The sequence below is a fragment of the Balaenoptera physalus genome (assembly GCF_965194825.1).
Source record: "Balaenoptera physalus genome assembly, chromosome: X".
In the NCBI taxonomy this organism is placed as follows: Eukaryota; Metazoa; Chordata; class Mammalia; order Artiodactyla; family Balaenopteridae; genus Balaenoptera; species Balaenoptera physalus.
Genome location: NC_138903.1, coordinates 91505912 through 91532188, shown reverse-complemented (window position 1 = coordinate 91532188; position 26277 = coordinate 91505912). Strand labels below are relative to the sequence as shown.

General features: G+C 37.0%; 1 pseudogene across 1 annotated transcript; it reads right to left on the bottom strand.

Annotated features, from left to right (window-relative positions):
• Positions 1 to 212: 212 nt before the first annotated feature.
• On the bottom strand, positions 213 to 2962 carry LOC309653226 (AFG1-like ATPase pseudogene; annotated as a pseudogene). Its single transcript has one exon. The product of its transcript is annotated as an AFG1-like ATPase pseudogene (transcript).
• Positions 2963 to 26277: the final 23315 nt, after the last annotated feature.

Here is a 26277-nt window from a genome sequence, read left to right as displayed (position 1 = left end):
TTACGATTTGGCAATATTGGGGGGCACACAATTCAACCCACTACAGTGAGATAAGTTATAAAATTAAATGTAAGATGAGATCTTATGATTTGTATGTAAATATATAAATGTATGCATACATGTATAAATATATAATACCTGCATAAGAATAATTCTGGAGGAATATAATGCAGATGAAAATATTAGAAGGGCTTTTCTTTTCTTTTTTTATAAAATATTTATTAATTTATTTAAAATAACAATGATAAAACCATTATATTCAACCCATAAAATTAACAGAAATAACATTTTTATGAAAATAATTATATTTCTAAAATGAAAATAGTAAGAAGAGTAGCATTGTTTTATACTTTGGGCAAATCTCTTTAATGTCTGGCGTAATAGAAGATAGTGGAATTCTCATACCTGCTTCTACAGTCAGACTATTGTTATATGTTGCTTTGGTTGAGTCATATAAGAAAATCTAGCCTCACACAAATGTGTAGTTGGAAAAGGGAAAAGTATTTTAACAGCCTTGTTAGATAATTGTGGATTTTCTTCTTCACTGCTACATGAAAACTCAGCAAGAACTTCCTTCCAAAGAGTTCACTATGGAAAGAGGGGGAAAAGAGTAACTTTACAGTGGGGACAAACACTACCTCAGACAAGTGTGATCAAGGTTAACATCAACAGTGTTAAGTCATATTGATCATATGTGCCCTTGATATGATCTGATGAAAATAGCACTTGACCTCTGTGGTCTTCCTCCCAAAGCCCACAGTTCCAGTCAAATCATGAGAAAAACATCAGACAAATCCCATTTGAGGGACAGTCTACAAAATAACTGACCAGTATTCCTCAAAACTGTCAGGGTCATCAAAAAGAAGGAAAGTCTGAGAAATTGTCACAGCTAAGAGGAATCTAAGGAGGCATGATGACTAAAGGTAATGTGGTGTCCTGGATGGGATCTCTCTCACATGGCTCTTCAGATGTGCAGTCGGCAACGGCTCCACAGGCTTTATGCAGCCGCAGCTCTCTGCCTTGCACTTTTAGAGTCCTTGGTCTAGTTAAATCGCTTTGTTTCTGAGCCAGCTCATCAAACAGCTTATCCATGACAGCCTCCACATCAGCTTCACTTGTGAGATAGTAGAGTTCTCCTGCAGCAGGAAGTTCCTTTTTCCGATCATCTATCCCAGAATCTAGCTGGACCATATTACAGTATTCCAGAAAGAAATACAGCATTGCCCACGTACATGCATCCCACTCTCTCATTGCCTCAGAGACCTTCAGGACAGCTACGAATGGTACAAAGTTAGCTCTTTGGAGTCCATTTTTATAGAGATCATCTGGTGGCCAGTTGGATGTTGCCACAACGACGACCCCATTTTTGAACAGGTTTTCAAAAAGCTGTTTCAGAATCATGGCATCAGCAATGTCCGTGACGTGAAATTCATCACAACATAAGAGACATGCTTCTTCCCTGATTTCTTCAGCTATAGGAGCTGTTGGATCGTATGATTTAGCCATGAGTCCTGGTTTCCTTTTTGGCAAACTCTGTTTAAGGCGGTGTATTCTTTTGTGAACATCTAGCATGAAACCATGAAAATGAACCCGTTTTTTCCTCTTCATTTCCACATAAGCATAAAACATGTCCATCACCATTGTTTTCCCTGTACCTTAGAAAAAAAGGCCTTCTGCCTCTATACTGTATCCTTTAAGGTCCTCATGTAATTCCTGCAAACACTGTATGACTCTTCTTTGATGTTCATCGTCCTTTAGCTCACGAGCTTTGATCAGAAAGTCAGAGAGGTCCAGTGGTCCATGGCAAACAGCTAAAGCTGTTGAATAAACCTCTGTAGCAGCAGTTGGAGACGTACTCTCGGGGGTCTGATCGGGGGTCTGAACTGTATAGGCTTTACAAAAGGGGTTTCCAGGGGCGGTGACCGAAGGGGCGAGAGCAGCAGCCCAAGCCCTGCACCCAACACATGTTCCTCTCAGCCGGCTCGGCGCTAAGCGCCTAGAAGGGCTTTTCTTCAGATGGTGGGCTTTGAGGTATTATTATTTTATTTCCCTTTGTATGTTATCTATTTTTAACTGTAATAAATTCCTAGTGCCCTTGCAATTATACAAAATATTAAAAAGGCTGGAGAAACATAAACATTTTCTGCTCCAAGCACAGGAGAGTTATCCACTTTAGTAGGGGAACATCCCTGAGGCACAGGAAGGGAGACAGAATGTTGGAGGAGCCCCTTCCACAATATAACAGGACACAGGTCTCCAAATTCCAAACCACACTGATTAAGGTCTGTTGTTTAAACTTTTGCCCAGCTAACTGAGAAAAAATCATGGGACGTTAGTTTTATTTTGCTGTGCCCTGATGAACAGTAAGGTTGAGGGTCTTATCAGATAAGAAGCACTAGTGTACACTAGTTAGATGTGGGGCTCAGCTGCCACCCAGAAATCATATCTTAATCTTGTGACTGGCTAGCACTGCCATCACTGTGCCTCAGTCCCCTGATGGTTAGTCGGGCAACAGGAGCTCCTCCTCATAGGTTGTGATGAGGATTAAATGAGCGAGTACAGGTTTAGCACTTACCACAGTGTGGGGAACTGAGGGAGTCAGCAGTTATAATTAACAGTTCTTATGATTATCATACCTAAATTGACCATTAGTGTTTAAGGCCATTTTATTATTATGTGGGCTTATACTGATTGGCGTGAATTGACCTCCATAATATGGTGTTTGTAGAAAAAAATCAGTGTACAAAACCGTATGTAGGGTATCATCTCATTGCTCATCTTAAAAATGCAGGTTATATTTGCATAACAAAATTTCTGAAAACAAATACACACTCACCTCTTTTTTTTTTTTGTATTTAGTATCAATGCTTTATTCCTTGGAAAATAGAGTGGAAATTTCAAATAACACATTATACAGATTATATTAATACTACATACTGCAGATCAAATACATTTCCTTTTCTTAATATTAGATATTATTTAATGACGTGTCCCTTAGAAGTTACTTAATATAAATAGTAAAAATCTGGAATTTCTGACAGATTAAAATAAAAATGATCTAAAACAGGGTGCCTGGTAAATGCACAATGTTTAAATTGGAGGGGGGCAAATTGCCCATGATTGACTGATTGACTGATTGATTGATTTTGTTTAGTAGACTAATACTTGCACTCTTTTAATCTCACTGTGTATACAGATGCATCTAAATAATATACGGTGCTAGATGGAGCCATCTCTGTACATTTTTGTGGCTGGGGGTGTTCAAGTAAAAGGCTTTTAATTAAGGGTTTAGAATTGAAGAGCTCTGTACTTTTTTTTTTCCAATGCATCAACATTTTTATTTTCCTTCCAGTCTTCTTATATATGGATGCATGCTTTTTTTTTAATATCTTTATTGAAGTATAATTGCTTTACAATGGACACACTCACCTCTTAAGAGTACTTATCCATGAACAGTAGACACCAAGGTTTTCTAATGATTTTTGCTATTTTTATCTCTTCTTGAGATCTCCAAAATAACATGGGGTTCTAGATAGTTTAAGAGAAAGGGACATTTGACTAAATGGGATCACAGACCATTATGGAACAATACTTAATTATCTATTTAACCGAAGTGACAATAAAAGAATTTTAAAGCAAATACAGCAGGATACATAGTTGTGAGCAAAACTTAGCTATTTTAATACTGAGAAGACAGTTTTCTTATGTAGTTAAAGACATGATAAACACAACATGAAGCACAGGAAATTATTTTGGAAAGAGAAAAACTATCCCCTTTCTAGGCAGATTATTTAAAAGGTGCAGAAAAACCTTTCCCAATCTCCTATCAAGAGCAGACCTACAGTCAAAGAAACCCTGTCTTCATAGCAGATGAAAGAAAATTGTTTTATTTTAACATAAATATACTATTGATATTAAAGCTTATCATTTAAACATTTATGGAAGAGTGGCTCAAGATGGGGGGTTAGAAGGATGTGTGCACACCCCTTCTTGCCAGAGTACCAGAATCACAACTATCTTCTGAATAACCATTGACAGGAAGACGCTGGAACCCACAAAATAAGATACCCCACATCCAAAGACAAAGGAGAAGCCACAATGAGACGGTAGGAGGGGCACAATCATGATAAAATCAAATCCCATAATTGCTGGGTGGGCGACTCACAAACTGGAGAACCATTATACGACAGAAGTTCTCCCACTGGAGTGAAGGCTCTGAGCCACGTGTCAGGCTTCCCAACCTGGGGGCTCAGCAACAGGAGGAGGAATCCCCAGAGAACCGGACTTTGAAGGTCAGCAGGATGTGATTGCAGGACTTCCACAGGACTGGGGGAAACAAGAGACCCCACTCTTGGAGGGCACACACAAAGTCTTATGTGCACCAGGACCCAGGGGAAAGGAGCAGTGACCCCACAGGAGACTGAACCAAACCTACCTGCTAGTGTTGGAGGGTCTTCTGCAGAGCTGGGGGGTGGCTTTGGCTCACCATGGGGACAAGGACACTGGCAGCACCACTTCTGGTAAGTACTCATTGGTGTGAACCCTCCCGGAGGCCCCCATTAGCCCCACCAAACAGCTTGCAGGCTCCAGTGCAGGGTCGCCTCAGGCCAAACACCAACATGGAGGGAACACATCCCTCCCATCAGCAGACAAGTGGATTAAAGTTTTACTGAGCATGCCCTGCCTACCCACCACCAGTTCCACTCATCAGGAAGCTTGCACGAGCCTCTTAGATAGCCTCATCCACCAGAGGGCAGACAGACGAAGCAAGAAGTACTACAATCCTGAAGCCTGCAGAATGAAAACCACAACCACAGAAAGTTAGACAAAATGAAAAGGTGAGGATTATGTCCCAGGTGAAGGAACAAGGTAAAACCCCCGAAAAAAAACTAAATGAAGTGGAGATAGGAAACCTTCCAGAAAAAGAATTCAGAATAATGAAAGTGAAGGTGATCCAGGATCTCGGAAAAAGAATGGAGGCAAGGATGGAGAAGATGCAAGAAATGTTTGAAAAAGACCTAGAAGAACTAAAGAACAAACAGAGATGAACAATACAATAACTGAAATTAAAAAATACACTAGAAGGAATTAATAACAGAATAACTGAGGCAGAAGAACAGATAAGTAACCTGGAAGACAGAATGGTGGAAATCACTGCCGTGGAACAGAATAAAGAAAAAAGAGATGAAGACAGCCTAAGAGACCTCTGGGACAACATTAAACGCACCAACATTCGCGTTACAGGGGTTGCAGAAGGAGGAGAGAGAAAGGACCCAAGAAAATATTTGAAGAGATAATAGCTGAAAAATTCCCTAACATGTGAAAGGAAACAGTCAACCAAGCCCAGGAAGCACAGAGTTCCAGCCAGGAAAAACCCAAGGAGGAACACGCTGAGGCACATAGTCATCAAATTGACAAAAATTAAAGACAAAGAAACAATACTAAAAGCAACAAGGGAAAAATGACAAATAACATACAAGGGAACTCCCATAAGGTTATCAGCTGATTTCTCAGCAGAAACTCTGCAAGCCAGAAGGGAATGGCACAATATGTTTAAAGCGATGAAAGGGAAGAACCTACAGCCAAAATACGCTACCCAGCAAGGCTCTAATTCAGATTTAATGGAGAAATCACAAGCTTTACAGACAAGCGAAAGCAAAGAGAATTCAGCACCACCAGACCAGCTTTGCAACAAATGCTAAAGGAACTTCTCTAGGTGGGAAAGAGACTAGCAACTTAAAACAACCCTGTACATATATAGACGGCTATATCAAAACCTCATGGGAACAGCAAACCCCAAAACTACAATAGATACACACACAAAAAAGAAAAAGTAACCCAAACACAACACTAAAGATGGTCATCAAATCACAAGAGAAGAGAACGAAAGAGGAAGGGAAGAAAATGACCTACAAAAACAAACCCGAAAACATTAAGAAAATGGCAATAGGAACACACATATCGATAATTACCTTAAATGTAAATGGATTAAATGCACCAACCAAAAGACACAGACTGGCTTAATGGATACAAAAACAAGACCCGTATATATGCTGTCTACGAGAGACCCACCTCAGACCTAGGGACACATACAGACTGAAAGTGACAGGACGGAAGAAGGTATGCCATGCAAATGGAAATCAGAAGAAAGCTGGAGTCGCAATACTCATCTCAGAAAAAAGTAGACTTTCAAATAAAGACTCTTATAAGAGACAAAGAAGGACACTACATAATGATGAAGAGATCAATCCAAGAAGAAAATATAACAATTGTAAATATATATGCATCCAACATAGGAGCACCACAATATTTAAGGGGAATATTAACAGCAATAAAGGGAGAAATCGACAGTAACACAATAAGAGTGGGGGACTTTAATACCCCACTTTCATCAATGAACAGATCATCCAGACAGAAAATCAATAAGGAAACACAGGTCTTAAATGACACATTAGACCAGATGGACTTAATTGATATTTATAGAGCATTTCACCCAAAAGCAGCAGAATACACATTCTTCTCAAGTGCACGTGGAACATTCTCCAGGACTGATGACACGCTGGGCCACAAAGCAAGCCTCGGTAAATTTAAGAAAATTGAAAATGTATCAAGCATCTTTTCCAGCCACAATGCTATGAGATTAGAAAAAAACTATAGAAAACACAAACACGTGGAGGCTAAACAATATGCTACTAAACAAACAATGGTTCACTGAAGAAATCAAAGAGAAAATTAAAAAAATACCTAGAGACAAATGAAAATGAAAACACAATGATCCAAAACCTATGGGATTCAGCAAAGGCCGTTCTAAGAGGAAAGTTTATAGCAATACAATCTTACCTCAGGAAACAAGAAAAATCTCAGATAAACAACCTAACCTTACACCTAAAGCAACTAGAGAAAGAAGAATAAACAAAACCTAAAGCTAGTAGAAGGAAAGAAATCATAAAGATCAGATCAGAAATAAATGAAATAGAGACAAAGAAGACAACAGCAAAGATCAATGAAACTGAAAGCTGGTTCTTTGAAAAGATAAACAAAATTGATAAACCTTTAGCCAGACTCATCAAGAAAAAAAGGGAGAGGACTCAAATCAATAAAATTCGAAATGAAAAAGGAGAAGTTACAACTGACACCACAGAAATACAAAGGATCATAAGAGATTACTACAGGCAACTGTATGCCAATAAAATGGACAACCTGGAAGAAATGCACAAATTCTTAGTAAGGTACAGTCTCCCAAGACTGAACCAGGAAGAAATAGAAAATATGAACAGACCAATCACAAGCACTGAAATTGAGACTGTGATTAAAAATCTTCCAACAAACAAAAGCCCAGGACTACATGGCTTCACAGGTGAATTCTATCAAACATTTAGAGAAGAGCTAACACCTATCCTTCTCAAACTGTTCCAAAACATTGCAGAGGAAGGAACACTCCCAAACTCATTCAAGTGAGGCCACCATAACAGTGATACCAAAACCAGACAGAGATACCACAAAAAAAAAAGAAAATTACTGGCCAATATCACTGATGAACATAGATGCAAAAATCCTCAACACAATACTAGCAATTCGAATCCAACAATACATTAAAAGGTTCATACACCATGATCAAGTGGGATTTTTCCCAGGGATGCAAGGATTTTTCAATATCCACAAATCAATCAGTGTGATACACCACATCAACAAATTGAAGAATAAAAACCACATAATCATTTCAATAGATGCAGAAAAAGCTTTTGACAAAATTCAGCACCCATTTATGATAAAAACTCTCCAGAAAGCTGGCATAGAGGGAACATAGCTCAACACAATAAAGGCCTTATATGACAAACCTACAGCTAACATCATACTCGACAGTGAAAAGCTGAAAGCATTTCCTCTTCGATCAGGAACAAGACAAGGATGTCCACTCTCACAACTTTTATTCAGCATAGTTTTTGGAAGTCCTAGCTATGGCAATCGGGGAAGAAAAAGAAATAAAAGGAATCCAAATTGGAAAAGAAGAAGTAAAACTGTCACTGTTTGCAGATGATACTATATATAGAAAATCCTAAAGATGCTACCAGAAAACTACTAGAGCTCATCAATGAATCTGGTAAAGTTGCAGGCTACAAAATTAATACACAGAAAACTGTGGCATTTCTATACACTAACAATGAAAGATCAGAAAGTGAAATTCAAGAAACAATCCCATTTACCATCACATCAAAAAGAATAAAATACCTAGGAATAAACCTACCTAAGGAGACAAAAGACCTGTACTCCAAAAACTATAAGATGCTGATGGAAAAATCAAAGAAGAGACAAACCGATGGAAGGATGTACCATGTTCCTGGATTTGAAGAATCAATATTGTCAAAATGACTATACTACCCAAGGCAATCTACAGATTCAGTGCAATCCCTACCAAATTGCCAATGGCATTTTTTCACAGAACTAGAACAAAAAATCTTAAAATTTGTATGGAGACACAAAAGACCCTGAATAGCCAAAGCAATGTTGAGAAAGAAAAATGGAGCGGGAGGAATCAGGCTCCCTGACTTCAGACTATACTACAAAGTTACAGTCATCAAAACAGTATGGTACTGGCACGAAAATAGAAAGATAGATCAATGGAACAGGATAGAAAGCCCAGAAATAAACCCATGCACCTATGGTCAATTAATCTATGACAATGGAGGACATACTATACGATGGTGGAAAGACAGTCTCTTCAACAAATGTTGCTGGGAAAACTGAACAGCTACATGTAAAAAAAATAAAATTATATCATTCTTTAACACCATACACAAAAATAAGGTCAAAATGGATTAAAGACTTAAATATGAGACTGGACACTATAAAACTCCTAGAGGAAAACATAGGCAGAACACTCTGTCATAAATTGCAGCAATATCTTTTTCAATCCATCTCCCAGAGTAATGGAAATAAAAAGAAAAATAAACAAATGGGGCCTAATTAAACTCAAAAGCTTTTGCACAGCGAAGGAAACCATAAATAAAACGAAAAGACAACCCACAGATTGGGAGAAAATGTTTGCAAATGATGTGATCGACAAGGGATTAGTCTCCAAAATATACAAATAGCTCATGCAGCTTAATATCATCAAAACAAACAACCCAGTCAAAAATGGGCAGAACACCTAAATAGACATTTCTTCAAAGAAGACATACAGATTGCCAACAAACACATGAAAAGATGTTCAACATCGCTAAGTATTACAGAAATGCAAATCAAAACTACAATGAGATATCACCTCACACTAGTCAGAATGGCCATCACCAAAAAGTCTACAAACAATAAATATTGGAGAGGGTGTGGAGAGAAGGGAACCCTCCTACACTGTTGTTGGGAATGTAAATTGGTACAGCCACTATGGAGAACAGTATGGAGGTTCATTAAACAACTAAAAATAGAGCTACCATATGATCTTGCAATCCTACTCCTGAGTATTCATCCAGAGAAAAACATGGTCCGAAAGGATGCACGCACCCCAATGTTCATTGCAGCACTATTTACAATAGCCAGGACATGGAAGCAACCTAAGTGTCCACCGACAGATGAATGGAAAAAGAAGATGTGGCACATATATACAATGGAATATGACTCAGCCATAAAAAGAATGAAATAATGCCATTTGCAGCAACATGGATGGACCTAGAGACTGTCATACTGAGTGAAGTAAGTCAGACAGGAAAGAGAAATATTGCATGATATCACTTATATGGGGAATCTAAAAAGAAATGATACAAACGAACTTATTTCCAAAACAGAAACAGATCCACAGACTTAGAGAACAGACTTACGGTTACCAGGAGGGAAGGGTGGAGGGAAGGGATAGTTAGGGAGTTTGGGATTGACATGTACACACTGCTATATTTAAAATGGATCATCAACAAGGGTGTACTGTATAGCACAGGGAACTCTGCTCAATGCTATGCGGCAGCCTGGATGGGAGGGGAGTTTCGGGGAGAATGGATACATGTATATGTATGGCCGAGTCGCTTTGCTGTGCACCTGAAACTATCACAACATTGTTAATGAGCTATACACCAATATAAAATAAAAAGTTTAAAAACATACATCCAAAAAAATAAAATAAAAAAATTAAACCTTTATAATAAATTCGTTCAATTTTAGCCAGCTTGACCATACAAAGTAAATTTCTCTTTCTCTCTCCTCTACTTTCTATATCCATTTAGTGTGTCCTGTATTCTCCTCTTTCTCATTCTGAAACAATAAGTCATTCTACTGTAGGACAAAATTACCTTTTCCTTTACCAAAAATGCATCTCCATACCTCACACCTTTTCTTATCCCCAAACCTCCTACTTTTCTTACATACAGAGATGAAATAATTTCCCATAGTAATTTTAGCAGTTTTAATTATATGTATTAATTAGAATTCTTAATGCTTACAAACCATAAACTATAGTGAAAACTAGGAAGTAAGCAATTGTGAACTGTCTGTTCCATACCAACATTTTGTAGATTGGCAAATTTATGAATACATTTGATAATTTTTAAAAGCATGTGCTTCCTCATAGTGCAAACTTTCAATGTGGCACAAGACATTTTTGCTAACAAGACCAAATATCTTTTGTTCCTTTTTAATAAGGGGACAAAAGTAGGTAAACCTAGACGTATGTTTAGCAATTAATGTTTCCGTGTATTATTTTGAAATGATCTAGATATTCCAAGAATATCCATAATTTAACTCAGCAAAATTCTAAGGTTGGAAGTTACTAAAAGTTACTAATTTGGGAAACTTTTTTTTTTTAATGGGAATTATTTATTTATTTATTTATTTATGGCTGTGTTGGGTCTTCGTTTCTGTGCGAGGGCTTTCTCTAGTTGCGGCAAGTGGGGGCCACTCCTCATCGCGGTGCGCGGGCCCCTCACTGTCGCGGCCTCTCTTGTTGCGGAGCACAGGCTCCAGATGCGCAGGCTCAGTAATTGTGGCTCACGGGCCCAGTTGCTCCGCGGCATGTGGGATCCTCCCAGACCAGGGCTCGAACCCGTGTCCCCCGCAACGGCAGGCAGACTCTCAACCACTGTGCCACCAGAGAAGCCCGGGAAACTATTTTTAAGGAGACATTATAAAACATAATTACTCCACAACTACAGAGCCCACGCACTCTGGAGCCCATGCACCACAACGAGAGAGTCTGTGTGCCCCAACTACTGAGCCCACGTGCTCTGGAGTCAACTAGAGAGAAGCTCGCGTGCTGCAGTGAAGAGCCTGCGCGCCACAATGAAAGATCCCACGTGCCACAACTAAGACCCGACACAGCCAAAAATAAATTAAATAAATATTTTTTAAAAAAGAATTACTGTTTGAAAGTTCTTTTATACACTTTTATCTTATGTACATTTACTTAATTCACTTGCTCTTAACAATTATGTGGAGATCACTCATGAAATTTTAACAAGACATTAAGCAGCTAGCCATAATCTTGTTATTTTTCTTGCTGACAAATATTGTAAGAGCTAACATGAACTTATGACTAGTACATCTAGGTAGAACAAAAGTTGTATCTGCATTATATTTTATGTTGATAACTCTGAAGACATGTCTGTCTTAATTAATCCAACAAACCAACTAGTTTTTATTTACTTTAGATTATCTCAGATCATGTGAACTTGAAAAACAATTGTGTTAGTTTCTATTTTATTTCTGAGAGTTTAGCGATACTTAATTTATATAAGCACTTATTTTTCTTTAAGCCAATCAAATAGAGATCTTTTACAAATCTTTTACCATTTGGAGGTAGAGAAGTATCACACATCTCTAACATACACATAGACATACAGACAAATAAAGATATAGCTTTCATTTTAAAATTTAGCAATGATATAGGTACAATAGTTTAAAACTCACTAATTTATAATAGAACACTTGGATTCAAACTGTGTTTCTGGCAGATGGAAAAGTTAAGGTTATCTGCTCAGATGGCTAAAGCTTTTTACCACTATTTGTAGAGAAGACTTTTAAGATTTTTTCATTTGTCTAGTTTCCAAATAGCTCCTTTTTTATTTCTTTAACTTCTGACAAGAATCACCTCCCTGAAGTTTGCATTTAAAAGAGATGCTCTCAGGTCCTAGAGAAGACAGAGTTGAAAGTCTACATCTCAAAGGCACTGAGAAAAGATGTAAATTTTCTCTAAGAATGAGTTTTGGTGCATATTTGCCTATTATCAAAGGCCTAGGATAATTATTGTTTAAAATTTCCTTCTTTTTCTTTGTCATTTGTTTCTATGTATTTTTTAAATTTCCTCTTTGATTTCTTCAGTGATCTCTTCTTTAGTAGCATATTGTTTAGCCTCCACGTGTTTGTGTTTTTTATATATATTTTTTCCTGTAATTGATTTCTACTCTCATATCATTGTGGTCAGAAAAGATGCTTGACATGATTTCAATTTTCTTAAATTTTCCGAGGCTTGATCTGTGACCCAAGATGTGATCTATCCTGGAGAACGTTCCGTGTGCACTTGAGAAGAAAATGTATTCTGCTGCTTGTGGGTAGAATGCCCTATAAATATCAATGAAATCTATCTGGTCTACTGTGTCATTTAAAGCTTGTGTTTCCTTATTTATTTTCTGTCTGGATGATCTGTCCATTGGTGTACGTGGGGTGTTAAAGTCCCCCACTATTATTGTGTTATGGTCCATTTCTTCTTTTATGGGTGTTAGCATTTGCCTTATGTATCAAGGTGCTCCTATGTTGGGTGCATAAATATTTACAATTGTTATGTCTTCTTCTTGGATCGATCCCTTGATCATTACGTAGTGTCCTTCCTTACCTCTTCTAACAGTCTTTATTTTAAAGTCTATTTTATCTGATATGAGTATTGTTACTCCAGCGTTCTTTTGATTTCCATTTGCATGGTATATATTTTTTCCATCCCCTCACTTTCAGTCTGTATGTGTCCCTACGTCTGAAGTGGGTCTCTTGTAGACAACATATATACGAGTCTCGTTTTTGTATCCATTCAGCCAGTCTGTGTCTTTTGGTTGAAGCATTTAATCCATTTACATTCAAGGTAATTATTGATATGCCCCCTAAGAGTAGGCAACAGTCAGTAGGACACTAGCTGCAAATGGGGTGCAACCCACATTTCTGTCTGACTGTATTCTTGGGGCCTACATCCTGACATTCGAGCCACCTGCACACACAAGAAATGACAACCTATGTGCCCTGGGCAGGCAGAAAGCCAAGCCAAGTTCTCAGAACATACAAGACAAACAGGAAAGTGATAGCTGTCCCTGGGAGGAAAAGGATCAATAGCCAACGGGCACTTAAAACCAAATTCACCAGTCACAATTCAAAGAATTAAACCTTACAAATGTTTTTCTTCTGCCAATTGGAATTTGGAAATGAAGAGACACTGTAAGATTTTAACCTTCCCCTCTTGACTGGACACTACAGACAGAGATCCAGGAGAGCTGACTTTGGTAAGAATTCTTACCCTTAGCCAGCTTCTGCCAGTTTTTCAGGATCCCATCTGTAGACTCCAGAGCAAGTGAGGTGCCCCAGTGGAGCCCTTCATGGTTGCCAAAATGGTAGGAGAGGAAAAATAATTTTCCCTTTACCCTTCAGAGTTCTTGGCTGAGACCCCCTGTAATAAAAGACATTAACAAGAGAAAAACAAATAAGTTTGTTAATATGTATACTTCATGTACACATGGGAGATACCCAGGGAAACTGAGTAACTCCTTGAGATGGCCCATGCCACCACCTTAAAAACAATCTTCAGCCAAAGGCGAAGAAAGATGTTGGGGGAGGGAGGAGAGGCCAGTTATTCGAGGTTACCAAGAAAAGCAAGGTTAACAAGGGTAAGGTTTGTTATGCAGATTAAAGTTGGTGCCTTCTCCATTGACAAGAGTTTCATGTGATTTAAAGTCCTCCTTCAGAGGGAAGAACAGAGAGGGTGACACGACACTTACTAGCGGAGATTTCCCTTATAAATGTAAACGTCCCTTACAAAAGGGTAACTTCTACTCTGTTTTTTGAGATTTTCTTGTGTCTGCTGTTTCTTAAAATAGTCAGCTCAAAATATTCCTTACACCACAGAAGCAAATTTTGGGTGGCATGTTCTGCTACCCTTCACAGCAATGGATAGTACAAATATAAATGGAGTATTCATGTAAAGAACAATATATATACCAAGTAACATTTGAAGACACATTAGCTAACAAAATACATGAAAACATGAAGAGCTGTTATTTTCAATGAAAACAAGGCAAGTTGCAGAATATGAATAATGGGATTCTATACTGAAAAAGAAAACATGTATGAATAAATATTTTTGTATATCTCTGATTATGATAATGTTTCACCTACAGACAAACACATCTGGAGAAAATGCACCAATCTATTGAGAGTGGACACCTTTGGGTCAGAGGACAGGTATCAAGCAGAAGGGAGAGTCAGGGTAGTTTCATATTATAAATATACATTTCTGTATTGTTTGAAGAATTGTAAACAGGAAAATTTATTAAGAGAAAAATTTGAAAATAGAAAATACTTTTTACAGATAAATAAGTTACTTGAGATTTTGGTGTTTTGGAAATAGATTCAAAGAATACCCATTTATGGAGGAAAGAAGCTGAGTACAATTTTTGATAATGCATTTGTATGTGTAAGTGTGTCTCAGTTTGGGTTTCTGTGGCTGAAACTTGATAGTTAATCTGTGTGCTTCTGTGCCTCAAGTTCTATCACCCTAAATATTCATGGGCTCTGGAGCCATGCTATTCGGGTTCAAATCCATGATGTGTCGCTTTCTAAGTATGCTAGCTTAGGCAAAGTACTTAACCTCCCAGTTCTTTACTATCTTCATCTGTAAAATAAGAATGAAAAATGTCACACTGCAATTCTGAGAATAAATGTTACTTGACCCAAAACAAATGTTGGCTAATTTTAATACTTTCATGTTTTTATGGGCCATTAGTATTCTTGTAAGCACTGAAATTATGATGCAAATCGATGTTTATTGACATTGAATGACATTCAATTCGTGTTGCTAGTGAAGAAAGGCAGGGTATAACACTGTAAGAAAGATGAAATTTTATTTTTAGACAGAAGTATGACTATACTTGCAGAGGAAAAGGAACAGGATGGTAAATATCTGGGTAAATATAATAGACTGTTCTTCTTTTCTTGAGTTCTGTTAAAAGATAAACTGAGGCATAGTAAAATTTTTACAAATTTAATTGAACAAAGATTGATTCTAATTGAGCACCTAATGGGAAGTGAATAGGAGTGCTCCACTGACAGGAGCCAGGAGAATGACTTACTTAGGGAAGGTATGGAAGCAAAGAAAAGAAATTATTTGGCTGGCAACAGCTTAAAGCTCACTTGGCTGTTTGTGGTTGGTTGTCCTTGGTTTTTGATTTTGTAACCTTGAGGCATTTACAGGCTTAGATTTTGGTTTGCTTACATAGGCCACCATGACATTAGGGCCACCACTAATGGCCCCCTTGTTTAATTACTTTAACAATTCCACCTTTTGGTATTAGTGTCACTCTCAGTCACCATCAAAATTGTTCCTGTCTCACCATGAAAACTTGTAGATTATGATATCAGGTCCATAGAAGCATTACTTTTGCTATTTATCTCATTGTTCATCTTGTTCCTGTTTCTTCAAGCACAGTGAGACCATCTGATGGCTGTGAACATGCATTTAAGACCTTTGACAGAACACAGAGCACCAGGGAGACTACAATGATGACTATCAGGAGGATAATACCAAGAGAGTAATGTATACTCTTTAGCTAGGGCCCCCATGAACCAAACCAGTTGGCATCAAATAAATCAAAGAATGTACCTGAAAAGGCATCAACTTGTTTTAGATAAGTGTCTTGTTTGTTAATTCCTTGTATTGGCTACAATACCAGAGGTGTTTATCCAGGTACCACAATAGGTATTTGTTATGGCACAGACTGCTCCTTGTTCAGCCAATAAGTAATCTAAAGGAAATCTCTTATCTAAAGCCATCTTAGCAAGAAAAGTCTAGGGACTCTGTTGTATAACTATGGCCTTTTTTTGTATTCATCAATAGTTGCCAGAGTTAAGAGGCATTGTCTTCCCATGCATTAACAGAGACAAAAAGCAAGTACCAAAAGGCAAAAGGAATAAAAGTTTCATATTGGAGATAAAGATCTTCATCTGTGATCTTGGGAGAGCTGTCCACCTCTAGATGCCTCAAGATGCTGAGGAACCTCCCTAGTCAATTTTAAGTTTAGATCTCCAGCTGGTATGCAGTTTCAAGAGTCTGGAAGTGATTCTTGAAACTTGACTCTTGAATCCTGGGTCAAGATTCAAGTGCCTGCAGTTTGGCTGCTTTCTGGATAGTGAGGGGGACATGGTATGGTCCCTTTCAAGGAGGTTGAAAGGAAGTCTTTGTTCTTATTGATTGCAGATCAGAAGGGTGGGAGAAAATTGGAAGTGTTAGTTTGGAGAGTTGTAGCCAGTATCTGAGGAAACTGGAAGAATTCAGGATCCAGTCCAATTTACAGGTAGATAACAAAACCTCAAAGACAATGAACATGAATAGAACCTGATATCCACAAGGATGTCTTATACTTTTTTACTAAACATCTCCTTCTCTCTACAACCACTCTCTCACTTCTATTAAAGATAATCACAGTAAGACCAATTTGTTTGCAAAATAGGTCTAATCTCATTAAACTCGGCCTGATGTTTACATAACTGTAGCAAGAGTAGTGACTGACCACAGAGGCTATTTTAAATTTTTCTTTGCTGGAACTTTTCATAAGGAATCTCAATTGGACATTTAAAAGCCTCTTGAGGCTAAGAAGCCAAGCCTAAGACTTGCCATCAAACTTTGCCTACAATACCTATAGATCTGGGTTAATTCCTTTCTTCTTGAAGTCTCCCCAATTTCTTGAGGTTTCCGGGCCTGCAGGAAGAGACCTTCCTTACTTACCTGGGAAAGCTGCTGGGAACCCAGCAAGCAAGGTAACTGGCTGGTTTTCCAAGAGGCTTTACTGGCTCCATAAAGTCAGCCTCAGTTCCTTAAAGTTGTGTGGTCTATATTCTATGCATATTCTGAAATATGATATTCTGTCAAAGCCATAATATAAACAATGTTTCAAATTGTATTCTAAAAACAGATTCTTACTGAATTTATACAAATAACTAAATTGCCATGAAAATAAGAACACTCAACAAATTTCCCAATTCTGGAGGGATCAGATATGGAGAAAAATGAAATGTTTCAATTCTGTTTACAAAGGTATACTTTATCAAATTGCTATACATCATAGATAGCTTAAAAGAAAAAGGTTTCTTTAAACCTGTAAATAAAACATTAAAGAACCAGCAATGTTTCACATAAAAAGTCATAAAAATTATAATCATCCCCATCAGTTCATTCAACCCATGTTATTAATTCTTGTTCTGCTTGAATCTAGTTTTTCCATTAGAGCTCTGGAAATTCTTACCCAGGCAGTAGTACGTTCTTAAAGTTTTCAGAAACCTGTATCCTATAGTATTTTTCAGAGTTTTTTCCATGAATCTCTCTGAAGATGAATCACTTTTGCAAAAGCATCAGAGTAAAACAACAACTGTCTGTAAATGACAAAAAAAATTTTAAATGCCCACGATTAAATATCTGATGAGAGTTTATCATTGTGAAATTGACTATGAAATTTGGTTATTTATGTGACATAAAACATATCAAGATAATAACCAGAATTTGACTGATAACATTATACCAGGACATATTAGATTTCTAGGACTTTCATACAATTTCTGGAACACATATTAAAGACATATATCCATGCAAATATAACCTAAGAAGGTTTAGTATCACTTATTTGACAATGCTTCCCATGTATTTCACCATATCCAATAAACCTAATTATTTTAACATCTTACCAGGTGAGAGACAAAACCTTTGAGATTTTCCAGAAGCCCTCTGGGAAATCTCAAAGTTAATTTAAGGTTAAAAAGATTCCATTCATAATTTGGTTTTGGGAAGTTGTCAAAAATGTCAAAACGTTTGAACATTTGATTATATAGGATCATAGATCATTATGAAATAATTATTTATTTATTTAACCAAAGTGACAATAGAAGATTTTAAAGGCAAATACAGAAGGTGACATAGTTGTGAAGAAAACTTAACACTTTTAACATTGAGAAGACTCAGTTTTCCCAAGTAACCAAAGACCTGATAAAGACAACAAGAAGCACAGGAAATCATTTTGGTATGACATAAAATCTTTGTTGACCAGGCAGACTACCAAAAGGTAAAGAAAAACCTTTCCCAACAGCTTATCAAGATAAGACCAATAGTCCAAGAAATTTTTTTTAACAGAGAGAAAACCAAATTCTGATTTTACACCAATGTACTTTTGATATTAAGACTCATTCTTTAAAAACAAAAATAAATTCATTCCAATTTAGCAAGCTTGACCACACATACAATTCTCTTCTCAAGATTCCTTTTCCACAAACCTTCTATACATTCAGGTTTTGTCCTGTATTTTCTCTTCTCTTTCATTCTGGAACAAGCAGCCAGTCTACTTTAGGACAAAATTACTTTCCTTTTTCCTCAGGAAAAAAACATGTCCTTAATACCTTTCCTTATTCAAAAACTACATTCTAATATCCTTACCCACTTTTCATACACAGTTGTTTTCTTTTGCCCTTATTACTTTCAAAGTTTTAATTACATACACTGATAAGAATTCTTTTTTTTTTTTACCACCTTAAGCATTTTTTTTAACAGCTTTATTGGAGTGATAAGAATTCTTAACCCTTAGAATTCTTAATTTCTAGTGAAAACCAAGAAGTAATCGTGGACTGCCTGTTACATTACCATTCTGTGGATTAGCAAATTTATAGATACATTTCATAATTTCTAGAAGTATATTCTTCCTCATAGTAAATTTTTTTAATTTGCCATAAAATATGTTGACTAATTGACCCAAATATCTTTAGTTCCTCTGTAATAAAAAGTAGATAAGCCTATATTCAGTAACCAATGTTTCAGTATATCATCTTATATGGAAATGATCTAGATATTCAATGAATATTCATCATTTAACTTAATTTAGTTACTTTAAGGTTTCAAGTTACCAAAAAGATTTTGGAGACTATTTTTAAGTAGATATACCATAAAGCATAGTTATTATTGAAATGTTCATTTGTAAACTTTTATCTTACTTACATCTATTTAATTTACTTGTTCTTAACAATCATGCTTAGATTACTCATGAAAATTTCATGAGGCATTAAACAGCTGACCATCATCGTGTTAAAAAACAAAATTCAACTGAGTATATTTTAAAGATCTTATTGGCTTTATTCAGTGATTTATGAATTGGGCAGCATCCAATCTAGCAGAGAGAAAGTAGCTCTGAAGAGCTGTACAAAATGACTTATACATGGAAGAGAGTAGGAATAAGGAGGTTATATAGGCAACAAAGTAGATTGGTTATTGCCAGATTACTTTTCTTCAGAGGACAGAAGAGATCTATTAGGCAGATTACCAAACAAGTGCTGATCAGGCAATTCCTGATTGACTGGTATAAGGTTCCATTTCTGGGAAAGCCAAAACAGTAATGAAGTCTTGGTTTGGTGGGGCTTACCATAGGTGACTCCATTTTGGACCTGTTGTCATGTTTTAAACAATCTTAATTTATTTTTCTTGCCAACAAATTCTGTAACAGATAACTTGAACTTATGACTACTATACCCAGATAAAATGAAAGTTGTATGTCTGCATTATATTTAATACTGATAACTCTGATGTGTTTATTTTAATTAAACCAACAAATTTAGCTTTTCATGTACTAAAGATTAACCTAGATCACTTGAATTTGAAAAATATTTCAGTTAGTTTCTATACTTCTGAAAAAAGTATACTTAATTTATATAAGCACTCTTTTTTGTTTGTTTGTTGTTGTTTTAGTATTTGTTTACTTATTTATTTATTTACTTTTGGCTGCTTTGGGTCATCATTGCTGCATGCGGGCTTTCTCTAGTTGCGACGAGCGGGGGCTACTCTTCATTGCGGTGCGTGGGTTTCTCATTGCAGTGGCTTCTCTTGTTATGAAGCACATACTCTAGGTGTGCGAGCTTTAGTAGTTGTGGCACGCGGGCTCAGTAGTTGTGGTTCGCGGGCTCTAGAGTGCAGGCTCATTAGTTGCGGCACATGGGTTTAGTTGCTCCGCAGTGTGTGGGATCTTCCTGGACATGGGCTCTAACCCATGTCCCCTGCATTGGCAGGCAGATTCTTAACCACTGCGCCACCAGGGAAGTCGCTGTTTTAGTATTTAAACAAAATTTTTTTTATTCAGTCTTTTGAGATCTTCGTGTTTTATAACATATTTTTATTTTTTTATATATTTCCATTTCTACTTTCCTCTTCTGTTGTTCTGTGTTTTTCTCCTTTTCATTTTATTTTATTTTTTTAAAATCAGTTTTATCAGATTGTTCTGTTTCCTTGCTTTATTCCTCAATTGGCACACTGCTATGGTTTTGTTTTTAGGTTTTGTGTTTTTCTGAGTTCTGATTCAAATTGTTTGATTTCGTTTGGGGGTTCTGTTTGTCTGGTGGTTCTCTCGCTTTTTGTCTTATTTGGTTCTGTTTTTGTTTCTTTTGCATGTGTGTGTTTCCTTGTTTCTGTTTTTGTTTGTTTGATTTTGTTTTTACCATTTCTCTGGGGTTTTGTTTGTCTTTTTTTTCGTTCTTTAATATATATATCTTTTATTTTTTATGTTTCTATTTCTACATTGCTTTTCTATTGTTCTGTCTTGTTTCCCCTTTCTCTTTTTTTAATTTTTTAAAATCTTTTTTTCAGTTTGTTTTTTCTTTGCTTCACATATCAGTTGGTACTCTGCTTTGGTTTCGTTTTTGGTTTTGTGTTTTTTTTTACTTTTCTTTTTAATTGTTTGATTTCATTCTGCGGTTCTTTTGTTTGTGTGGTTGTTCTCTTGCGTTTTGTTTTATTTGGTTCTGTTTTTGTTTCTTTTGTGTGTGTGTGTGTGTGTGTGTGTGTGTGTGTGTGTGTATTTCCTTGTTTCTGTTTTATTTGTTTGATTCTACTTTTTACCATTTGCCTGGAGTTTTGTTATTCTTTTTTTTTTTTAATCCCCTTTACTGCCAGGATGAGTGACTTGCGGGGTCTTGGTTCCTCGACCAGAAGTTGGGCCTGAGGCTCTGGGGTGGGAGCACCAAGTCCAGGACGCTGGAACACTAGAGAATTTCTGGCCCCAGGGAAGATTAATCACTGAGAGATCTCACGGAGGCCTCTCTCTGAATCCAAGACCCAGCTCCACCCAACTGCCTGCAGCTCCCAGCGCTGGACACCTCACACCAAACAACAAGAGAGACAGGAACACAAACCCACCCATCATCACACAGACTACCTAAAGACATACTAAGCTCGCAGACACCCCCAAACACACCGCCTGATATGAGCCCTGCTCATCAGAGGGAAAAGACTTAGCTCCACCCACCAGAACACAGGCACCAGTCCCTCCCATCAGGAAGCCCACACAACACACTGGGCCAACCCCAACATCGGGAGCAGAGAACAGAAGCAAGAGGAACTACAACTCTTCAGCCTAGGGAAAGGAGACCTCAAATACTGTAAATTAGGCAAAAAGAGAAGACAGAGAAATATCTTGCAGACAAAGGAGCAAGATAAAAACCCACAAAACCAAAAAATGAAGAGGAAATAGGCAATCTATCTGAAAAAGAATTCAGAGTCATGATAGTAAAGATGATCCAAAATCTTGGAAATAGAATAGAGAAAATACAAGAAACGTTTAACAAGGAACTAGAAGAACTTAAGAGCAAACAAACAGTAATGAACAACACAATAAATGAAAAAAATACTCTAGAAGGAATCAATAGCAGAATAACTGAGGCAGAAGAATGGATAAGTGAGCTGGAAGATAGAATGCTGGAAATAACTGCCACAGAGCAGAATAAAGAAAAAAGAATGAAAAGAATGGAGGACAGTCTAGAGACCTCTGGGACAACATTATGTGCACCGACTTTAGCATTATAGGCATCCGAGGAGAATAATAAAAAAAGAAAGGGTCTGAGAAAATATTTGAAGAGAATATAGTCAAAAACTTCCCCAACATGGGAAAGGAAATACTCAATCAAATCCAGGATGCACAGGGAGTCCCATACAGGATAAACCCAAGGAGAAACACACCGAGACACATATTAATCAAACTAGCAAAAATTAAACACAAAGAAAAACTATTAAAAGAAGCAAGGGAAAAGCAACAAATAACATACATGGGAATTCGCATGAGGCTAACAGCTGATCTTTCAGCAGAAACTTTGCAGGCCAGAAGGGAGTGGCAGGACATATTTTAAAGTGATGAAAGGGAAAAACCTACAACCAAGATTACTTTACCCAGCAAAGATCTCATTCAGATTCGATGGAGAAATCAACAGCTTTACAGACAAGCAAAAGTTAAGAGAATTCAGCACCACAAAAAACAGCTTTACAACAAAAGCTAAAGGAACTTCTCTAGGCAGGAAACACAAGAGAAAGAAAAGACCTATAAAAACAATCCCAAGGGGCTTCCCTGGTGGTGCAGTGCTTAAGAATCCACCTGCCAATGCAGGGGACATGGGTTCAAGCCCTGGTCTGAGAAGATCCCACATGCTGTGGAGCGACTAAGCCCATGTACCACAACTACTGAGCCTGCACTCTAGAGTGTGTGAATCACAAGTACTGAGCCCATGCCACACAACTACTGAAGCCCAAGCACGCCTAGAGCCCATGTTCCACAACAAGAGAAGACGCCACAATGAGAAGGCTGAGCACCACAACGAAGGGGGACCACCTCCTTGCCACAACTAGAGAAAACCCATGCGCAGCAACAAAGACCCAACACAGCCCAAAATAAACAAATTAAATAAATTTTAAAAATCCCCCACAAACCCAAAGCAATTAAGAAAATGGTAATAGGAACATACGTATAAATAATTGCCTTAAATATAAATGTATTAAATGTTCCAACCAAAAGACACAGACTGGCTGAATGGATACAAAAACAAGACCCATATATATGCTGTCTACAGGAGACCCACTTCAGATCTAGGGACTCATACTGACTGAAAGTGAGGTAATGGAAAAATATATTCCAGACAAATGGAAATCAAAAGAAAGCTGGAGGAGGAATACTCATATCAGACAAAATAGACTTTAAAATAAAGGCTATTATAAGAGGCAAGGTAAACACTATATAATGATCAAGGGATCAATCCAAGAAGAAGATATAACAATTGTAAATATCTATGTACCCAACATAGGAGAACCTCAATACATAAGGCAAATGCTAACAGCCATAAAAGGGGAAATCAACAGTAGCACAATAATAGTAGGGGACCTTAACACCCCACTTACACCAATGGAAAGATCATCCAAACAGAAAATAAATAAGGAAACACAAGCTTTAAATGACAATTAGACCAAATGGACTTAATCAATATTTACAAGACGTTCCATCCAAAATCAACAGAATACACTTTCTTCTCAAGTGCAAATGGAACATTCTCCAGGATAAATCACACCTTGAGTCACAAATCAAGCCTTGGTAATTTAAGAAAATTGAAATCATATCAAGCATCTTTTCTGACCACAACACTATGAGACTAGATATCAATTACAGGGCAAAAACTGTAAAAAATACAAACACATGGAAGCTAAACAATATGCTACTAAATAACTAAGAGATCTTTGAAGAAATGAAAGAGGAAATCAAAACATACCTAGAAACAAATGGCAATGAAAACGCGATGACCCAAAACCTATGGGATGCAGCAAAAGCAGTTCTAAGAAGGAAGTTTATAGCAATATAAACCTACCTCAAGAAAGAAGAAACATCTCAAATAAACAACCTAACCTTATACCTAAAGCAATTAGAAAAAGAAGAACAAAAAAACCGCAAATTTAGCAGAAGGAAAGAAATCATAAAGATCAGATGAGAAGTAAATGAAAAACAAATGAAGAAAACAATAACAAAGATCAATAAAACTAAAAGCTGGTTCTTTGAGAAGATAAAGGAAATTGATAAACCATTAGCCAGACTTATCAGGAAAAAAAGGGAGAAGACTCAAATCAACAGAATTAGAAATGAAAAAGGAGAAATAACAACTGACACTGCAGAAATAAAAAGGATCATGAGGGACTACTACAAGCAACTATATGCCAATAAAAGGCACAACCTGGAAGAAATGGACAAATTCTTAGAAAAGCACAACCCTCCAAGACTGAACCAGGAAGAAATAGAAAATATGAACAGACCAATCACAAGCACTGAAATTGAAACTGTGAGTAAAAATCTTCCAACAAACAAAAGCCCAGGGCCAGATGGATTCACAGGTGAATTCTATCAAACATTTAGAGAAGAGCTAACACCTATCCTTCTCAAACTCTTCCAAAATATAGCAGAGGGAGGAACACTCCCAAATTCATTCTACGAGGCCACCATCACCCTGATACCAAAACCAGGCAAAGGTATCACAAACGTAAAATAGATAGCTAGTGGGAAGCAACCGCATAGCACAGGGAGATCAGCCCGGTGCTTTGTGACCACCTAGAGGGGTGGGATAGGGAGGGTGGGAGGGAGGGAGATGCAAGTGGGAAGAGATATGGGAACATATGTATATGTACAACTGATTCACTTTGTTATAAAGCAGAAAATAACACACCATTGTAAAGCAATTATACTCCAATAAAGATGTTTAAAAAAAAAAGATATCACAAAAAAAGAAAACTACAGGCCAGTATCACTGATGAGCATAGATGCAAAATTCCTCAACAAAATACTAGGAAACAGAATCCAACAGCACATTAAAAGGATCATACACCATGATCAAGTGGGGTTTATCCCAGGAATGCAAGGATTCTTCAATATATGCAAATCAATCAATGTGATACACCATACTAACAAATTGAAGGATAAAAACCATATGGTCATCTCAATAGATACAGAAGAAGCTTTTGATAAAATTCAACACCCATTTATGATAAAAACTCTCCAGAAAGTGGGCATAGAGGGAACCTACCTCAATATAATAAAAGCCAAATATGAGAAACGCACAGCCAACATCATTCTCAATGGTGAAAAACTGAAACTATTTCCTCTAAGATCAGGAAGAAGACAAGTGTGCCCACTCTCACCACTATTATTCAACATAGTTTTGGAAGTTTTAGCCACAGCAATAAGAGAAGAAAAAGAAATAAAAGGAATACAAATTGGAAAAGAAGAAGTAAAACTGTCACTGTTTGCAGATGACATGCTACTATACATAGAAAATCCTAAAGATACCACCAGAAAACTACTAGAGCTAATCAATGAATTTGGCAAAGTAGCAGGATACAAAATTAATGCACAGAAATCTCTTGCATTCCTATACACTAATGATGAAATCTCTGAAAGAGAAAGTAAGGAAACACTCCCATTTACCATTGCAACAAAAAGAATAACATACCTAGGAATAAACCTACATAGGGAGACAAAATACCTTTATGCCGAAAACTATAAGACACTGATGAAAGAAATTAAAGATGATACAAACAGATGGAGACATATACCATGTTCTTGGATTGGAAGAATCAACACTGTGAAAATGACTATACTACCCAAACCAATCTACAGATTCAGTGCAATCCGTATCAATCTACCAATGGCAGTTTTCACAGAACTAGAACAAAAAATTTCACAATTTGTATGGAAACACAAAACACCCTGAAGAGCCAAAGCAATCTTGAGAAAGAAATACGGAGCTGGAGGAATCAGGCTCCCGGACTTCAGACTATACTACAAAGTTACAGTAATCAAGACAGTATGGTACTGGCACAAAAACAGAAATATAGATCAATGGAACAGGATAGAAAGCCCAGAGATAAACCCATGCACATATATTCACCTTATCTTTGATAAAGGAGGCAAGAATATACAATGGAGAAAAGACAGCCTCTGCAATAAGTGTTGCTGGGAAAACTGGATAGGTACATGTAAATGAATGAAATTAGAACACTCCCTTACACCATACACAAAAATAAACTCAAAATGGATTAAAGACCTAAATTTAAGGGCAGATACTATAAAACTCTTAGAGGAAAACATATGCAGAATAGTTTATGACATACATCACAGCAAGATCCTTTTTGACCAACCTCCTAGAGAAATGGAAATAAAAACAAAAATAAACAAATGGGACCTAATGAAACTTAAAAGCTTTTGCACAGCAAAGGAAAACGTA